This window comes from Diceros bicornis, chromosome X (assembly GCF_020826845.1).
Source record: "Diceros bicornis minor isolate mBicDic1 chromosome X, mDicBic1.mat.cur, whole genome shotgun sequence".
Classification (NCBI taxonomy): Eukaryota; Metazoa; Chordata; class Mammalia; order Perissodactyla; family Rhinocerotidae; genus Diceros; species Diceros bicornis.
Genome location: NC_080781.1, coordinates 102,410,320 through 102,431,388, shown reverse-complemented (window position 1 = coordinate 102,431,388; position 21,069 = coordinate 102,410,320). Strand labels below are relative to the sequence as shown.

Sequence of the window (21,069 nt, the reverse complement as noted above, 5' to 3'; positions counted from 1 at the left end):
GATTTCCAGAATATTGGAGTGAGGACCTCAGAAAATCTACCCCTCTATAAAAGCAACATGAACACTGGGAAAAATTTTCAAAACCAACTTTTTCAGAATTCTGGAAATTAATCAAATTCTTCCAACAACCTGAGGAGCATTTATATATTAAAAACAGCTGATTTTCAGTAAGAACAGTATGCTTTGTTGTGCTTTAACTTGCCCTAATCCTGTCTTGCTTTGGCCACTTCCACAAGGAAACCAGCAGCCTTGCAACCACAGTAGCTATGAGAACCAGCAGCCACTGGAGGGGTCAAGTGCCCCAAATATTCTTATCCCCAGAGAATTGTCACTATTTGACCTGCCTGGTGGCTCCCTAGAAAGGCCCCATTCACAAAGCTTGTCTTTATTTGACCTGACTCATGTTAGCTCAATGGAAAAGTTTTATCCTTAGGACATTTGTTGAAAACAATCAGGGGCAATTGTTTAACACTGCATCTGCCTGAGGTAGTGATACCAGGAGGGGCAAATAAGAGGCTGGCCAAAAAACTTAAAAGGAGGATCTGGGGTTGAGCTAAGGGGCTTTAAAAAGCTCCAAGATATTCCTGGGTATCTAGAAGGCCATACACATGTGCAGGGCTGTGCACATGCCCAGGAAAGACCTGAGGAGGTCCTATTTGTTCCCCTCTGGCTGACCTTGAGAACTTGCAGAAACAGGAAATGAAGGCTAAGGCAGAGTTGTAAACTGCTGGAGCATTGAAGGCATGCCCCAACACACGTACGGGGTCCCTTGGCAAAAAGTAAAAGATCCGTTGGTTCAAGATGTTTTAGAAAATCTCTGTCCAATAATTAGCTGACCCCTAACCTAACTGAGCAGAGGCTTCAAGTGGCCACACACAACAGGGAATACAGACTTTACAGAATTAGTCTAGGAAAGTCACCAAACAAACAAACAACCACCAACCTTGGGAAGGGATCTGATTTCCAAACTTGCTACATTATATTTAAAATGTCCAGTTTTCAATAAAAAATTAAAATGCAGTCAAACAGGACAGTATGGCACATATAGAGGGAAACTAGCAGTCAATAGAAACTGTCCCTGAGGAAGCCCAGATGTTGTGCTTACTAGACAAAACCTTAAATGAGCTATTATAAATATATTTGAAGGAAATCATGTCTAAAGAATTAAAGGAAAGTACGTGGATGTCTCACCAAATAAAGACTATCAGTAAAGAGATAGAAATTATTTTGAAAAGAACCAAATGGAAAATCTGGAGTTGAAAATTTCAGTAACTGAAATGAAAAATTTACTAAAGTAGTTCAACAGCAGATATGAGCTGGCAGAATTAAGAGTCAGAAAACTTGAAGATAGATTAATTGAGATTATACTGTCTGAGGAACAAAAAGAATGAAGAAAAATGAGCAGAGCCTAAGAGACCTGTGGGACACCATCAGGTGTACCAACATACATATAATAGGAGTCCCAGAAGGAGAAGGCTGGGAGCAGAAAGAATATTTGAAGGAATAATGGCTGAAAACTTACCAAATTTGATGAAAACATTAATCTACAACATCCAAGAAGCTCAATGAACTCAAAGGAGGATAAACTCAGAAGGATCCAAACCTAGATACATGATAGTCTTTTTTTGTTGAAAAACAAAATTGTTGAAAGACAAATTTTTGAAAGACAAAAACAAAGAATCTTGAAAGCAGCAGGAGAGAAGGGACTCATCCTAGACAAGGGAATCCTCAATAAGATTAACAGCTGATTTCTTATAAGAAACCATGGAGGCCAGAAGGGCAGTAGGGTGAAATATTCAAAGTGCTGAAAGAAATGGATTGTCAACAAAGGATCTTATATCTAGCAAAACTATCCTTCATGAACGAAGGAGAAATTAGAACATTCCCAGATAAACAAAAACTGAGGATTTGTTGCTACAGATCTGCTCTACAAGAAATACTAAAGGGAATCCTTCAGGCTGAAATGAAAGGACATTAGATAGTAACTTGAATGTACATGAAGAAATAAAGAGCACTGGTAAAGGTAACTGACTACATAGGTAAATATAAAAGACAATGTAAAGGTATCTTTGTAACTCTTTTCTTCTCCTATCTGATTTAAAAAATAGCTACATAAAGAAATTATTATAAAGCTATTGATGGGTTTATCACATATAAAGAGGTAATTTGAATGACAGTAATAGGTTAAAGGAGGAGGGGTAGGAACAGAGCTATAAAGGAATAGAGATTTTGTATACTATTGACATTGGTTGGTATTAATCAAAAGATTTTTTTAAATTAAGATGTTAATTATAATTCCCAGGGCAGCCATTAGGAAAATGACTCAAAGTAGAGTAAAGAATTGCTAGTTAGCTCTAGAAATCTCAGTGCTTTGGCATGCAGGTTAGATTCTGGAAATGAGATTATAGATTATTTTCAAAGTTAAGTTTTATTTGACAGTTTCTTTCATATGCTGTAAACAGTACAAGCATATTGCCTGTATAGAATATTTTGGGCTCTTTCTAGATAAACTTTAATAAAATACTGAAAAAAACTTCATAATCATCATTTCTCAGAACATTCTCATGAATTAAGAGTTTGTTTTTATTCCAGTTTTTAAGATGAGAAAACTATACCAATGAGAATTTAAGCCTTGCCTGTTTCTTCTTAGTATGATTTCTAACACTGTGAGAGCTGCAATACTCAAGCATTGGTTTTATAACATATCCCTTCTCTCTCCTAAAATTGCTTAATGGTACATATTTATTTTCAATATTAAAATTAATATATTTAAGAATTTTATGACACCCCTCAAGGAACTGAAGACAGTTAAAAATCTCTCTCTGAGCTTGCTTGCTTCTCTTCAAGAATTAATTGCAGGGGACTTTCAGTCTGATGTGCAGTATCTGTCACAAAATGTGTATATCTATTGCCCAGAAAGTTGTTTTTATCTCAGGTAGAGTCTCTTAAGAGACTGCAAAAATATTTTTTTTTCTGAAATAAGTATGGCACATCAATAAAAAAATGTTGAATCATTTTTATAGAACTTTATGAATTTTAGAAGTGAGTTATGTGTGCAGATTAAATGGATCCTTGAAAAAGTTAATTCAAATAAATATTTCTTAAGAATTTGCTACATTCAAGGCACTGTGGGAGATTCAAAGATCGATAGCATGTGGTTCCTGCCCTTATCAAGGCTTACTTTTAAGGACAAGTGTGAAGGGTTGTAATATGATGACGCAAGATTGCCTTTTATATTAATGCTTACTTTACAAATAATAAAGGAGAATTATAGTAGAGTTGTAGTATAAACTAACCTTTTGGAATTTACATAACCTAACTCACCTAATGAAGTACAGAATAGACTAACAAAGTTCTAGGTAATAAATTCCATTATAATTTACATTATAATATTGGTGATTTGTTCCTATGGAGAGAAAATCAGCTCTAATTTTGAATTGCTTTCAGTTCTGTTTATTTGAGGAAGAAGTCATGTGGCAGACAAAATGATTAAAAGCTCTGAACAGTTTTGAATGGATCTTGAACCGGCTGCAAGTAGCACGAAACAAGAACTGCACTGCTTCTGGGGGCTGGATGTCAGGATCAGGGATGTCCAGCAGACAAAGCAGGATTCCTTGTAAGTAGGAAGCTATTGAACTGGTGCTCTCAGAAGGGACTACCATCTTCTTCTCTCTTCCCCTAGGGTTCTTAGTCTCCTTATTTAGCATTTGTTTACCAAGTTTAAAGAGAGAGTAGCTTAGCAATTTTGTAGTAATGTTTCAGCTTAGAAGCAAGCTGTACTTGGTTGAGGAGGGGAAAAAGGATGTAGTTCCAGTATATAGATAAAGAAGGTGCTGGTTTCACCTCCATAAAGTCAGAACAACATCCTCAAGGGATGAGGCTTGTTAGTTATGTTAGTTAGCATAATTCCTTTCTATAATATACTTGTTTAAGTCTATTTGCCCTCACAACAAACGCACTGTCCTATTTTAAGCAAATAAGTTCAATTATAAGGTAAATGATATTTTAGTTATTTAATTTTTAAATTATGAAATGTTAATTAAATGAACTGTCTTCAAAGATGATTGACCTAGATATTCGTTACTGTGGGAATAATGAGATAGATAAGGCTTCCCTGCCCTTAAGAAGTCTATACTCTAGTAAGAAAGGTAAGTTATGCACTGAGATAACTGTAATACAAATAGGTAAGTCCCTTATAGAGGGACAAATAAAATCTATGGAAGTTAGGGAGTGATGAACATGGATGGGAGATTTTAGCTAAGATGACTGAAGAGTCACCTGGTTCACAGACATACAGATATTAAAATAAAAAAGAAATTTATAAATCACCCGTATTGCCACGAAAAATCTTGCCTTCACTAGAATAAGCCTGCATCTTTTCAAGCATTGGTGTCTAGGGATAGACAGATGTTGACCTGGGTACAACTTAGGCTAATGAGAAGTTAGTTTTTTAAATATCATTCCAGGGACAGACTCAATGGTGAAGAATCCTTCTAGGTCTGGGGTTTTAAGAATAGGTCAAAAGGAAGGGCCAGGATAATAGATCAAATTAATTCAAGAAAATCTATATCCCTAAATATGCCAGACAGCTAAGGTACAGCTAATGCTTTGGTCTCTTGCCCTTGAGTAACTAGCTCACAGTATAGCAGGAGAACTCAGAATGCTGCATCAGTGGAAGAACCTATCCCTAAATCCCATCCCATAATCCCTGGGCCCTCTAAACTAGGTGAAGGAGAATACACCAGATGGAAGGGATACTTTAAAACCTTCTGGGGCCGGCCCCGTGGCTTAGCGGTTAAGTGCGTGCCTCTGCTACTGGCGGCCCGGGTTCGAATCCCGGCCACACACCGACGCACTGCTTCTCCAGCCATGCTGAGGCTGCCTCCCACATACAGCAACTAGAAGGATGTGCAACTATGACATACAACTATCTACTGGGGCCTTGGGGAGAAAAAGGGAAAAAAAAAGGAGGAGGATTGGCAATAGATGTTAGCTCAGAGCCTGTCTTCCTCAGCAAAAAAGAGGAGGATTAGCGTGGATGTTAGCTCAGGGCTGATCTTCCTCACACATAAAAAAAAAAAACCTTCAGGCAGGAAAACTGTGCCCCTGGAATGAACTTTTTTTGAAGAGGTAGTATGTGCGCGTAGTATGAAATTCAAACATCACAACAGGACAGTGAGATGTAGATCTCCCCCCATCCCCATCTCCCAGCTACCCAGTTCCCCTCTCCATAGGCAACCACTGCTGCTACCAGTCTCTTGTGTATCTTACAGAGGTAGTCTATGCATATACTAGCATTTGTGTACATATACATACCCTTTTGTTTTGCACAAAGTAGCATACTATTCATAGTTTTCTATACCTTTTTTTTCTTTTGCAGTTGAGAGTCAGTGTTGGAGATACTTCTACATCAGCACACCTAGAAATGCCTAGTTCTTATATTTTTTCTTTTAACTTTTTATTTTGAAATAATTATAGACTCACAAGATGGTACAAAAATAGTACAGAGAGATCCCATGTACCCATCACCCAGCTTCCCCCACTGTTAATATCTTATATAACTTATTATCAATACTAAGAAACTGCCACGATATAATTAACTAGACTCCAGTGCCTGTTTCTTTTTAATGCCTGCAAGATATTCCATTGTTTGGATGTACCATAGTTTATTTAACTAGTCCTTTATCGATGAACATTTAGATTGTAGCATTGATGGTATAGGGAAAGACAGGAGACAACAAATTATCCATGTATTCAGGGCCACTGCTAGCACAGACGTTGCCTTTGTGTGAATTAGAAAAAAGTGCCCTCTCTGGGTGGGTGCAGCACCATAGGCGCATGGCTTGGAAAGCAGAATACAACCTGGATAACTGAAATCAGCACCTCTGCATGTATATCTCATTGCATGTAAGTTAGAATACATATGAGGATAATGGAGGGTAATTTAAAATCTATAGCATGACATCAGTGTTCCAGTTTCAAACTTTGAAGCTGTCTCCTTTCAGACTTGGCACATCCTCCCACCCCTGACCTCTACCTGTAACCCTCATCACCCCTCCCCAATACCTCAGTCATTGAATATGTTCTATTATTTGTGCACGTCTATCTCCTACATTGATAGCAGAGACCTCATGTCTCCATCTTTGTATCTGCCTTCCCTTCTCCTCCTCACTCCCCTATTATCTTCCTAGATAGAATATCGTTTTATATAAAAGTGTTGAGTAAATTTTTGTTTAAAATTTTTCTTAAGGCAAGGAAGTTAAGAGCAGTGAATTTTTTAATCTGCCTCTCAATACTTCAAAAGGTGTTGTAAAATTTTTAAACCAAACTTATTTTGAATTAAAATACCCACACATACCACATTTGTAGGCGAGAAAAAGAGTGTGTCATGAAGTCAACCAACTAATAATGGGGTACTGCAATTCGAAAACATTAAAAGCATTATAGTATTGAAAGGCAGAAAATAGAGTAGCTGAACTCCTTGTGAAATTGTAAGCAGGTTTTTGGGTTTTAGTTCCACTGAATATTAGAACATGGGAATAAGAATAATCCTTCATAAGGGAATTTTAAGAATTCATAATGTGTACAAAGAAATACATATTGTTACAGATAAAAGAAAGCATTTTAAAGCTCTATTCATGAAGAACCTAAAGTATTTTATATGTATTATATGCTTATGTTCAGTAAGTACAATTCTTAGAAGTTGCATAAATCTTGTGCCCTAAGAATACCTAATTTCATCAGGTCTTAACTTTATATGCTGTTGATTTAGGATGAAAATTGTCCATTTTTTACCACTGGCCTTTTCATTACTGTTAAGCACTAGAAATGTTTTATGAAATTTTAATTGCATTAAATATTTCCTTGAAAGTTGCAGCACATGCAAAGAAGAATGAAAATGTATTGTTTTTTAATGCATCTTCTATTGTGTAGACTTTGTATTAGCAATGTAACTAAATAAAATTAGCAGACTAACCATACAACCTAATTGGCGTAAATCTTTAACAAGTGACAAGTAAAATAGATAATCGTGGTTGCAAAATAGCTTGATTCTGAAGATTAAGCCCATCGCATAGGCAATGAATGGACTTGACATCCATATTAGATCGTTATGTGTGCTTGTGTATAATATTTAAGAAGGTAAGGGTTGGGGAAGTTGTGCCAAATAAAACTGTGGGGGAAAGTCTCTTCAGATCTAATGTTCACAGTGAATTATCAAGTGAGAGTTGCTTTGCTAGCAGCACATAAATAATTTTTCATTATAAGGAGTGACTGTTCCTGGAAGAGAATTGAAGAAAACATTTGTTTTCTTTGATTATTTGCTGTAAATAACTTTTTTGTAACCAAATCAACAAACTACCGTGGGTTTATTATAAGATAGAGCATTGTTGTATAGAGGCTCTGTTATCCTGATGTTAACTATAATGGATTTTTACCTGTATTCCAGGAAATAAAGCAAGTTGGATTGATTCCAGTAGGTTCTATTTTTCAGCTTTAGTGCTAAAATCAGATTGTGTGCAACTCTGAATCATGGTTCTATAAATTCTTGGCTATACTAAGTAAATTACAGTATATCTTCCAGTACAATTATAAGAATGCTGTCACATGCAGGATTCTTTTCTTGAGTGTTTGTATGATTAAAGATTAATTTTCTCCTGAACTTGGCTGGATAGGTTTTCATTCAGCTAGTATTGAATATCACTGTCAACTACCACTTAAGTGCCATCTACGTATTTGACAGTTTACTGTGGACTAATAGGAGTTTAAAGAATAGTTTGGTTTGGCAAGCTTTCTTGCAGGAATGAATAGGATGGACACATTTACCTTATCAGTATGTGTGTTTATGCACACACAGATTTCATATTGATCTTGGTCTGTAAACTTCCAGTATACATAGAATAACTCACCAACTTGCTCTTCCACTGGGACATATCTGGGTAAACCATCTTTTATACTTAGAAGGTGGCTATTTCTGTGGCTATGAGAAATGTTTCAATTTTTAATATAAATTGATGTAATTAAATTTTACATATATATGTAATCGCCTCTCATTATCCCTGGTTCTGTAAGGGACCCTAATGCAAATAGTGCAAAATAGTAATTTCCTTGCCTCCTTTTCTTGACTTTTTCCCTCATTCTTTGAGCTGTCTGCATGTGCATTCCCTACCTTGCTCCAGTGCCCTTACTGGAGTGGCCATACTCCAAGTCAGTAACTGAAAGAGGGGAAATGGCCACATGTGGATAATGGGGAGTTGAGTATTCATGATTATACATGAAAATGGGGGAGGCATATTAGTCATGTTGAAGCTAATGAACTTATTTGTTTGGGAAGGATTCATGGAAGATTTTAAATTATGTTTCAAATCATAAGGATTTAGAATTTGATGTTGGGGGAGGGGAGTAGACATTCCAATCAGTGAGGATCATAAACAGATCTGATTGAGTAGTTTTGTTCAGGGAACCATCAGGAAATGAGGATATTTGTGAAATCTTGAATCAGGAGAGGGAAGAGTGCAAAGACGTGAAATTAAAGCATCTGTTCATTCATTTTGACTTGATTTCTGACCTATTGGGAAATACTGGTGTAGGAGTTATATGCTTGAATCAGAGCGAGAGATTGGTCACATTTAAAACAGAGTCATTGTTGAAGAGAACATTGGAATACGTTAGCCCAGAGAGGACTCTGGTCAATGTAGGATTAGCTGTGAAATTAGGTTTGAGAGGAAAGAATCGATACAAATAATAGTACAGGAAAGAAATGGTATAGTTTGGCATTTTACTGCATAATGTGGGTGGTGATCTAGAGGTTATGTTAGGCTCACACTATTCGTCCAAAGAGAAGGGCTGTGCCATTACCCAGTGGATTTTGGAGAACTCTGTCAGCTCTACATTGTTGAAGCTCTGCAGAGTGAGGCCTGTATGTTTGACTCCAGCTGTACTTCAGAGATGTCCAATTATTTTCTCAACTCCTGAGAGTGCACAGCTCGACTCCTGAAATTCTGGTAGACCTTGTGGGGAGGAATAACATTTGTTGACAACTTATTATGTGCTGGTCACTCTGCTGGGTGTTTTACAAATCTGCTTTTCTTCCTTGTTTCTCCCCCAAACCCCAAATCAAATCTTCTGTAAGGGTATATATGTGGGTAGGTGGGTGAGTGGCTGTGCTGAGAGAGAACTCTCTACCCTGTGAAAGCCTTTGTCACCTAAAAAAGTCCAAAAACCATCGTGGTCCTTCAGCTCTTTGTCCGGGAGCTTTCTAGCCTTTCACCTTCTTTTTACTCTACCTTCAATTCATACTATCTGGTGGCTCCCAGCCACAAATCTTGAGCTAAAGTACTTTCCCAAGTCATGTTCCTCTTCTTTCTTCCCTGAACTCCCACATCAAGTGGCCTTCCTCTGTGACCCAATCATTCCTCATTCATAGCTATTTTCTTATCATTTGCTGCTTTATATTAAGTTCTAGTCATATGTTTCTCTCCTTCACTTACTAGACTATAAGCTCCTGAAAAGTAGGGAAGACCTATTTTTGATCCTCAATGCATAGCACATAGTAGAGAAGGTGCTTCATAATGGTTTGTTGTACTAAATTGACCCTATCAACTGCAATTTGGCTTCTCATCTTTGTTTATCCTTGTGAGATGGGCCTCCACACCCTCTAGCCCATTCTCTCTATGGAGAAGAAATGGGGCAAGGAAACCCTCTTAGCTTTCTTTGTAGTCTCTCTTAATTCCTAGTTTTGACTTGCCTCCAGATAACAGAGTGAGTCCTCCAAGGGCATAGCATTCCCAGCTCTAACCCGTACCACAGTCCCATGTAGACTAGTAACTTGGAAGCTGGAGGTGCAAGAAATGTTTGAGGTGAGGAACTCGGAGCAGCAGTGTATACACTAATTTCTTCACCAGAATGATGATACCCAGGAAACCAGGGAGCCCTTGGTTACCTAAGGAGGTGTGAACTGCTCCAGAATGAAATTAGATCAGGTCATGCTAATTGCTGTCACTCTGACTGAGTTGGATGTGTTCTCTGCAACTACAACAACAAGGTGGCCTCTCTTTCCCAGGGTTGGAGAGGAAACTACAATGATTTGAAAGTTCTTACTCAACTGGGTCTGGAGATGTAGCCATTTCCCTGAAGCTGGAGATCCTCTGATTCAACAACGCCTCCTTAGTCTCAGTCACATTAGATGACTGCACCAGTTAGTGTGTCTCTGCATTTTGATTTCTATTCAGGAAAAGCATCCCTGGTGCTTTTGGACACAATAGTGAGAGGTGGTTTATCCTTCACCCCCCTCTTTTGACATCCTACTCATGAATTCTAGTAGATGGAATTCTTTTATCTTTCTTAAACCTGCTACCTTCACAGAAGGTAAATTGTTCAAACTCACCTACCTGTGACTGACTTGATAGTGGCAGGTGTCATAATTGACAGAATCACTGGCAATAAGGCCATTAACTCTTCTAACTAGCCCCATTTTTATAACCAGTGGCTGTAAAATTCTGCTAGTTGTCCATTGGACCACAACTTAACTCATGAACATGATTGAATATTGAAGGACCTTGTGTCCCTCCTTACCACTGAAGGTAATGAAATAGTTTAAAAGAACCCTTGACCTGGTATTAAAATGCAGTAGTAACTAATCTAAGATACTTGGGATAAGCCTGATGATCTTTTACTAAGGTGTCCAGATTTTGGCCAATGAATTTATGAAACCAGAAGGATCTTGTGGAATGGGAAGAAAGAGAAGATGACCCTAAGTAACTTCATGCATGCTCTAAGTTTTTTAGGGGTCATGTGCCCACACAGCCTTCATCATTCAGGGTGAGTCATAACCAGAGACTGTATGAGGGTATTGTGAAACTCTGTGCAGTTCTTTAGCCATGCTGGTGTTGGGTTCTTTTAAAAATAGACCATTTCCAGACAGTAACCATATATTTTGGATTTCCCAGGACAGCCCTGACTTCAGTTTGTCCTATTGTGTCCATAAGTATACTCATATTCATCAGACTGTGTGCCAGTTTTTGGTTTGGAAAATATGGACACCAGACATATAAGGACTTCCTTCTTGCCAACTGAGAAGGGTCCATCACAGCATAGCCTTGCTCTTTCAACCCTGCCATTCTCACTGCCAGCAGTTCTCACCCACTGCCAGCAATCTCTAATTCTGTTCCCATCTTATTTCCCTCTCTTTACTTTAAGGCTTCAGGAGTTAACTTATCTCTTTTCTTTGGCATCTCTTTGCTCTGGAGTCCAGCAAATGGTGTATCCTTACACTCTCACAAAGCTACCTGTATATTAGCATTTGGGTATTACCCTTTTGAAAAATAGCACACTTTCTTTCTTCCCAGGGTATTCTTGGAGGTGGAAAACTATTCCTGTGAGACACTCATCTTCACAGGCCTCCAAAACAGACTCAGTAAGAAGTACCACCGCTACCATTTATTACTATGTACTAGAACTTGGGTAAATTTTTTAATCTCATTTAATCTTTACAACCTGTGAGGTTGGTATTGTCTTCTTACAGATAAGGAAACATGTTTAGAGAGGTTAAGTTGTTCAAGATCCCTACTTAGTAACCTCCATTTGGAAATCCTTGTGACATTGCAGATAAAATATTAGTTGTGTGCATACCAGACTCAGAATTGTGGATGACCTGACCAAGCATTGCAACCCTATATTAGAAAAGAATCTGTACCAACAACAAACGTAAAGATATAGAGATTAGATTGGTGGTTACCAGAGGGGAAAGGGGAAGGGTGGAAGGGGGAGGGTGAAAGGAGTAAAAGGGCACATGTGTACCATGACGGATGGTAATTAGTCTTTGGGTGGTGAACATTATGTAGTCTACACAGAAATTGAAATATAATGATGTACACCTGAAATTTATGTAATGTTATAAACCAATGTGACATCAATAAAAAATTAATTAATTAAAAAAAACTTGAATTAACAAAAAAAAAGAAAAGAATCTTTACCTTTCTACTTCCCACCAGCAGGAAATGTATATTTCTGTACTCTTGATAGGTGAATTTTTTTACATCCTTGTTATATACCAGTGGTCCTCAAACTTGAGCATGCGTGAAAATCACCTGGAGGGCTTGTTGACACAGATTGCTGGCCACACTCCCAGAGTTACTGATTCAGTAGGCCTGGGGTGGGGCCTGAGAATTTGGATTTCTAACAAGTTCCCAGGTGACCCTAGTGCTGCTGGTCTAGGGACCACACTTTGAGAATCACTGTTATAGACTAATCATTTTTTATTCCACAAATTGTTATTCAGCACTTGTGTTCTAGGCACAGTGCTAAGCACTGGGAATATCATAGTCTCTTTGTTCTTTCTTCTCATAAAGCTTATAGTCTAGTGAGGAAAACAGATGACTGAACTAATTTTATCTGGGATAATTAAACAGGGATCAACATAGAGAATAATACAGTTGCTATCCTCTACTTTAGATAGGTTGAGGGAAAGTCTCTTTGAGAAGGTAATATTTAGTCTAAGGCTTAAAGGATGTGAAGAGCTCATTAAGGCTTTCGGCTTGGCTTTTCTCGGCCCTAACCTCTGTTGCCGTCACTGGTGATGACTACCTTGGGAGAACTCCATGAATTTCAGACTGACCTCTGGGCAATTCATTCCTTGGCGCTTTCTGTGGCCTTGGCCAAGCTTGATTGCATACTTCCTCTATGACTGTTTCCCTCCTCTCCAACCCCCCACCCCCACCCAATATAGATACAGGGGTCAGAGGAATTTGAAGGGTAGGCTAATTTTGTCTTCTGGCTCCACCTAGGTCACATTCCTTGGTATCTGATGGCTTGGGAAGAATATATACCAAGGATTGGGCCTGTGAACCCATTCATGGCCACTGGCTGCACCTTATAACTATTTATCAGTGACATTTTTAAGATTCTGTCTTATTTGCCTGGAAAGGGGTGGCAATATAGGAATCCACACAACCCCTTAGCTACCCTGATGTTGGGTTTCTTTAAAGAAGATTCCCAGATTCTAGCTGTCTAAGAGGACGCTTTCTGCTTTCCAAAAGTCTGTCAGAGCAGCGTAAAACCAAACCTTGCTTCTAGTTGTGTTGACCAAACCTGGAAAAATTCGAGCCATTTGAAGATGACTTTGCTCTTAGCTGTCTTTATCTCTTGCCTTCAGACTTTTAGCTCTGAAGTTTGATGACTTACTCTTTTTTTGCTCTGGATCTGCCCTGCTGTGATTTAACTAGCTTTTGCTTGAAACCCTCCTGCCTCTGGAACCATTTCCTTGATGTCCAGTTTTACTCTGTTTTGATTAAACATTTCCTCTGGTATTCTGTTCCTATAGAGGTAAAGGGACTCTTACCAGGTACTTCTCTGGGTATTTTCAGATGGAGCATTTCTTTTGGCCCCAGGTATACTTTTTTGGGGGATAACAGATTTCCTTAGTCACCTCTCTATAAACCCCTGTACCCGAGGACATTTATCAGATGGGGAATACTGGAAATTGACTTTTCTAGTTGCCAAGGATATCCTGAGTTTACTTAAGAAATCTTTTAAACAGTCATTCAGCGCATGCTTAATGGGCTATGACTCTCTTCTACCCGCCTGCCCTAGGGGCCAGATTTAACTACTTTACTCATGTTGAGAGTCACCTTTTCCCTGTTGTTTGGATTTTTCTTACTGTTAATCTGGTTCCTGATGGTATAGAGTGGACTAGAATTCTTTGTTAACCCTTATATCAACCACAATAATGACTGAAATAACAAAAAAGGAAACGATGTGCAAGCTTATTCATATCTGGAGATGATAAACGTTTTGTGTGGCTTTGGAGTCAGCCCTGGTTGATAATATCAGGTCTGCCCCATACTAGAGGTGTCTTAGGCTACTGTAAACCATCCTCTCAGCCTGAATTTTCTCATCTGTAAATGGGGATAATAATGCCTTTTTTAAAATAGGGTTGCTATGAAGGGTAAAATGCATGTGAAAGCATCTAATCGTACTTGACTCATAGTATGCTCTCATTGAATGTTAACTCGTTAATCTTTCCTCGTTAATCTTCTTAAAGTTTTGAACCACTTGATTGAGTAAGGCATGATCTCTCATGGTGCACCCATCAGCACCAGAATCTTCCGTTCCCCCAGATATGGATTCCGTTCAAGAACCATCTGTGAAGTTATAATACTTATTATAACAAATTATAATACTAAATTATAACACTCAGAGTATCCTTACTTCTCCCAGGTATCCAAGGAAGGAAATTAACAGTTATTGAGGAGCTACTTAGGAGAGGTCTCATTGGCCAAAAATGATGACAACATTAATAATTATACCTTTATTGACATGGCATTATAATACTTGGCAGTTTCCAGGACCTTTTAAGTGGCTAGTGTCCTTGGATCCCTGGAGCAGTCCATCAGGCACACAATGCACTTGTCCCCATCTTACATTTCCATGTCTGAAGATGCAGAGAATTGGATGACTCCTTCATGGTCTTCTGACTGATGAAGTTGAGCCTTGGGCCTGAGTCTTTGGATGCTCCATCCCTATTTCTGTCCCCTTCCCACCCTATTCTGGCACTTTTATGCTGCTATACCATGTTGGTTTGAACTCTGAGGTTCTGGTATATGATTTACCCAATCACCAGAATTCTAAGAACAAAACATCTCTTAGGTTTCCCCCTGATTTTATCCCTGAGACATTTATCTCCCTAAGAGATATCTCTAAACTGTGAAAGTTTTAAATTCTACCTAGGAGTCTGAGAGAGCTGTTTATGCCTTTGATATAAATTTTGTGTACCACAGTTAGAGGTCCACTACACATTCAAAAATAGTATTTCTTGGGCTGAGACCCGCAACAAAACTCTATTTTAGTCTGATTCTCACTAGATCTTTTAGATTAAATTATTTTTCAGTCAACAAACATTTATTTAACCCTTACTATGTGCCAGAGGCTAGTGATACAGCCATGCAAAAGACAAACCATCCTCTTGGAGCTTACAATCTAGTGGGTAGACAATAAACACACAGGTAGTGATATGTGCCGTAAAGAAAAATAAAGCACTTTTAAATGTTTGCTCAAACCATGAAATTACTGAATTGCAGTAGTTACCAGTGACCCCTGGTAGACTCTCTAAAAGAGTTAGTTATTAGGAAGATGGACGCAGGATAGGAACATTGTCTCTGAGAGCCCTTAGCAGTTCCTACTTTTCATTCTTTGGACTAAGACCTTGCTTTTTTTGTTTGGTTGTGAGCAACCCTGATAGAGTTGGGCTGTAAGGACGTGGGCAAGCACTTAAAGACAGACTTTGTTAGGGATAAAACATTTTTGGAGAAACAATCTTGCAACAAATACTTTTAGAGTTGTGTTTATCTTTTATTCTTTAAATGTAATGTCTTGCCTTGGAGTGTGTGAAGAACATTGAAAATAGATGGATTTTTAAATATTCAACTATGCTCCATTTAACAAAATACAGTATAGAAAAGCAGGTTTCTCAGATGCTTCTAGTTTTATGGCATAAAACCGTAGAATAAGTTTTTTGACATAAGTGTTTTAAAAGTTTTGAAGAACAGGGAGTCTGCAAGTTGGAAAGAAGCCATTCTTACCATGAGGCAAATATACTTGAGTTTAATTTTTAAACTATAACTGCCGTTTGACCTTAAATTAAGACAGTCTGTTTCCATTGTGGTGTTTTACTGGGTTAACAATGAGAACATTTAAAGCAGCTGCCACCAATTAAAATGATTCATAAATGCTGGTTGTAAATAAATATTCTTGAAGTTTTAACTCAATGAAGTCAATTTTTTTTTGTTTTTGTCCTTTTTTTTAGTGGCACTTTCTGGAAAGCAATTTGGTAAAATACATCAAGAGCTTTAAAAATGTTCATACGCTTTGATCTGGTAATTATGTTTCAAAAAAATCTAGCCTTAGAAAACAAATCTGAGATATGGATAAACTTTAATGCACAGAGATGTTAGCCACAGTTTTAACAAGAAGGAAATGATTACCTAAATTATTCCACCCATATGATGAAATATTATGGAGCCATTAAAATATTCTTGAAGAATCTTAACCATGTACGAAAATGTTTATGCAATTCAGTTGAAAAACAAACTATACAAAAGCATACAGTATGATCGTAACTACATGAAAATATTTCCTTAGAAAAAGACTGTCAGGAAACTGTAAATTTTCATTTTCTTTGGGTTGCGAGGTTGTATGATTTTTTTCTTTTTATTTTTCTGTATTTTCCAAAAATTTTTTTACAATGAACATGTGTTACATTTATAGTGAGTAAAAAATGTTATCTAAATGTTTTGATCCTTTCTTTCAATGGCGTGCTTTTTATTAATACCGAGTCCATTTATATTATTATGACATAATTTTTTCCAGGTTTTCATCTTTAGAGCATTTCTTCTTTCTAGTGTTTTATGTTTTTAATCTTCTGTTTATTTTAATTTTTATGATATACACAATCAGTGTCAACAATTTTATTTATGCTTGCTCTAATTTCCAGGTGTTCTTCTTTAAAGCCAATAATTCAGTTCCACTTTGGCATACTATTTTTCAGGTGATTTATATCAAACAAGACACATTCGTAGTATGTGGTAAAGAGAGTTGGCCCTGGAGCCACAATGCTTGAGTCCAGATCCTGGCCCTACCGCTTAGTAGCTATGTGGCCACTAACAAGTTAATTGCTCTCTCTGATCCTCAGTTTCCTTCTCTGTAAAATGGGGAATAATAATAGTATTTACCTCATAGGATTGTGGTAGGGATTTAAAAGACTTATTACAGTAAACACTTGAAAAAGTCCTGGCACATAATAAATGTTCAGTAAAGGTTAGCTATTTTTAGTAGCGTATATACACATATATATACACGAACGTATACATATTGTCATGATCATTTGCAAAATACTCCTTTTTGTCTGTTATTCTTTTATACAGTTGTAATTTAAAAATGAAGATTTTTGTCTTATTCTCGGATAATTAGTTTTCTTTTTATGCTTTGAAATTGTTTTTAAAAGTTCCCAGATTTTCAGTAGTAGAAAACCTTGTTGATTTGTTTTCCAATCATATTTTCCTTTTCCATATTTGAAATTGATGCTCATTCATGTGTGCTGGATGGAGTGAAGGTTGGCTTTGTTCTAGGTATAAAAGAACTTCCATTTACATATAAATAGTTGATGTATTCATTACTAGTTATTCTCAACTATTATTTACCTTATTTATTAAAGTACCACTTTAGTAGAGAAGGAGGGGGATGGGCAGGTAAGTGTGAGTGTACCCCAAAGTAATAAAACTACATTTATTTCATTTTAGACTCTATAATCCAGAGGTCTCTAATCCAAACTGAGCTTCTCAAATAGATTTGGGGTGAAAAGAGAGCTACCTTTTAGTGAATCATGCACTGAGCTAGACGCTTACATATATTATGTAATTTTCTAGTTCATATGAGAACTATTTTAAGTAAAACAATCATTTGGCAATTTTATTGTCTTACGATACAAAATGAAAAATGTGTTCCTATAGAAAACAATTATTATTTAACTGATTAACTGTTCTTTATAGCTAATACAATAATTTTGCTCAGTTTTATTTCTTTGGAGAAGAGGTGCTTTTGTAGTATGTTTACATTGGCAGAATGAGGAAAGACTCTGGACAAGTTTGAAAGCATGAAGCTGATCACTGAAAGACTCTTTTCAAATAAAAAGAGTTTTCATCAGTCTTGCAGTATTCAACTGAGACACATATAGTCCTGAGTTCTGCATCTTGAACTGGAAATTTTGTTGGTGTTTAATGTCAAGAAGTATGGGAGAGGTGGGCCCAGTGGGAAATTACATATCCCCTGATCTTTGGTTCTACAACCATATAGAAACCCTGGATTGAGTATGAGGTTGCAAATGTACATTTCAGATCTGGAAGTAACGATATAGCTCTAGTTTAAAATAAAATATTTTTTACTGTGGTGTTTATCCAAAAAGCGAAGGTTTGGGGTATTGTTCTTGCTGGTTTTAAAGAAGAGGACTGGGTGGACTCGAGGGAAAAAATTAGCTTTCAGAGATGATCATGTTCAATAGCTCAAGTGGCACATCTTGCTTTCTTGTTGTATTGATGTGATGAAGCTGAGTAGGTCACCATCATTTCCAGACCCTATATACCACCTGTGGCTAATTTTTAGTCTGCCATGCACCTAGCAGTTCAGCTGGAGGCTTTTTAAACCAGAGTATTTAAATATACAGAGGAAGTTGTTGTACTGGTGCTTGTTCGTAGGTCTGCTGTGTTCTTTATCTTCCCAGGAAGTTTGGTCCCTTTGTTTAGTTTCTGTTTCATTTGTTTACACAGTTACAGGCTTTGAAGTAGGCAGTTATATAGGACTACCTAAAGAGAAGTATAAAGTAAGAAGGTAAGCAATTATCCTTCTTATTTTGCTACCTTATCACCTCGGTTTCTCAGCCAGTGTCATTCGTGGATTTTGCTTTTTTTCATAGGCACTGCACTGGCTTGCTAACTGCTATCCTAATTTTCTGTGGAAGCTTATGTTGTTCTGTGCCTCCTACATTAGAAGCTGGCTCAGTTTACTTTCTGAACATTGAACTGTCATGGTGTTGCCTCATGTGTTAATGGGAAATTTTAAAAATAATTTTATATGCTAATTTAATGGCACATATCACATCTTTTTTTCTATTTGTTCTATCATAAAAGAACTTTGAATATCTGGTTTCCTTAATGTGGAGTATGGAGTTCCTGTCCTTAGGTGACTGCCCTTCTATAGATATGACATTGTGATTGCAAGATTTGTACTAAGACTATGAGAAACTCAGTGTTGTCTGGTACAGTAGTGAGGTAAATAGCTGTGCCGTAAGATTAAATCATCATTGCTGAAAAAAATAGCCCTTTAAAAATAGCAATAACAAAACACACATACATCAGACATCATTCATGATTGTTAATAACTTCCTAAAGATTTTTTAGGTGCTGTAAATAAGATTGTTCTGATTGCATTTACTTTTTTTTTTTAAACTTGTATGGAAGGAGAATAAGAGGAGAGAGCTATTTTTGGCATGGGCTTAAAGAAGGAAATATCAGTGTGACTGGTAACTGACACTTTTGTCAAGTTCAGTTTATACCTGACTGCTTTGATTTTTGTATTTCATTACTTTGGATTTTAGAGTTCTTGATTTGATATTTTTTGAGTGATGTCTCTAACCTTTCCTTCTGAGCAGTGTGTTACCCCTGAAATTGTTTGAGTCACTTTATATTCTTCTAAGAGTTCACCACCTGTCAAAGCTGAAGAGATCTGTCCATTTTGCTTTCTGCTTCCTGAACCATTTTCCTGCTTGCTGTAGTCTTCTACTATTTGTGGTAGGATTTTTCCACGTTTAATATGTGAAACCTACTACAAAGTTTGACTCTTAAAGTGACTCAGTGTTAAAAGGCTTTGGGACTTCTACTTTGGTCCATGAAGGAGAAACTGATATAAGAATTGTTCCCTTTTGCCTCACATACCCTGTAAACAACTAGGAACTGGACGAAATATGTGAAACAACTATTTTCAGACAATGGGCAACAGGTAGCACAGAACTGTGGTCCCTGAGGAAAAGAGAACATAGTGAGCCCTACAGTCACCCTGGCTTTTTGCCTACAGGCAGTTTTGGGAACATAGCACTGTGTGAGGGAACCCAAGCAGAGCCTGCAGTCTTGTTGAATTGATGAGGCAGAGATAGCAACTCAGGGAGCCCTAGGTGGCAGGAATTTGTAGAGCAGAGTACTGGAGCTGGGAGCAGGGAGCTACTCAGAGCAGTAGCTCCAGAAATCTGCATAAGTGTCCCCTTCATCTGTGGCTGAATATGAATCTGTGCATGTATTGAGAGAAACACCATGGGGCTGGGCAAAAACGATTGCTCAGGAGCTATAAACCGAAAACTTATCAGAGCTCATACAGGCCTCTGAGACATTTGAGTTCCTACAGCAAGAGTTGAGAGACCTTATTGAATACACAGGACATTCAATAGAAACTCCAGAAGGGTCATACCTTAGTAGTAGGGCTAATATAGCCCTAGAGTAAAGGATACTCTGAACCCAAACTAACAAAACTTAAAACCAAGTCTGAAAAATAATTATCTACAAATAATTTAGATGCATGAGGACAAAAACTTCAACACTCTTTGAAGGAATATAGTAAAATCAAAATGCTCAAGAATATGATTATAATATCTGATATCCAAAAAATTAATAGACATTCCAAGAAGCACTAAAATGTGACCCATAACCAGGAGGAAGTCAGTCAATAGAAACAGAACCAGAAATGATGGTTATAGAATTAGCAGATAAGGACTTTGAAACAGCTATGAAACTATGTTGAACGATTGAAAGAAAAGCATGAATATAATGAAAGAAATTGAAGACATATAAAGAACCAAATAGAACTTCTGGAACTGAAAAGTATAGTGTATGAAATGAGAAATTCGCCGGATGAGATTAATAGCAGATTTGACTTCAGAAGAAAAGATAAATAAATTTGAAGACATAATAGAAATTATCCAATCTGAAACAGAGAATGGAAAAAACTGAAGAAAGAGAACTTTAGTGAACTATGGGACAATATCAAGCTGACTAACATACATGTAATTGGAGCCCCAGAAGGAAAGCAGAGGAATAGGCAGGAAAAATAGTTGAAGAAATAATGGCTAAAAATTTCCAATTATGACGAAAACTATAAGCCAATAGATCCAAGAAGCTCAGTGAACCCTAAGTGGGATAACCATGAAGAAAACTACACTAAGGCTATTATAATCAAATTGCTGAAAACCAGTGGTAGAGCGAGCATTTGAAAAGAAGCTAGAGGAAAAAAAGACACATTACATACAGAAGAACAAAGATAAGAAATCACATATGTCTCATCAGAAGCAATGCAAACAAGAAGACAATGGAATGACATTTTTAAAGTACTGAAAGAGAAAAAGTATGGTCAACCTCAAATCCTATCTCCAATGAAAATATCTTTAAAAAATTCAACGAAAAAGAAATGAAGATGAAATATATTTTCTTCAAACAAAAACTGAAAGAACTGTCACCAGCAGACCTGAACTACAAGAAA

General features: G+C 37.2%; 1 protein-coding gene across 1 annotated transcript in view; it reads left to right on the top strand.

Annotated features, from left to right (window-relative positions):
- The window catches only part of AMMECR1 (AMMECR nuclear protein 1), a 102,506-nt gene that overhangs the window by 17,503 nt on the left and 63,934 nt on the right, over positions 1-21,069 (top strand). The gene's annotated exons all lie outside the window — the stretch shown is intronic.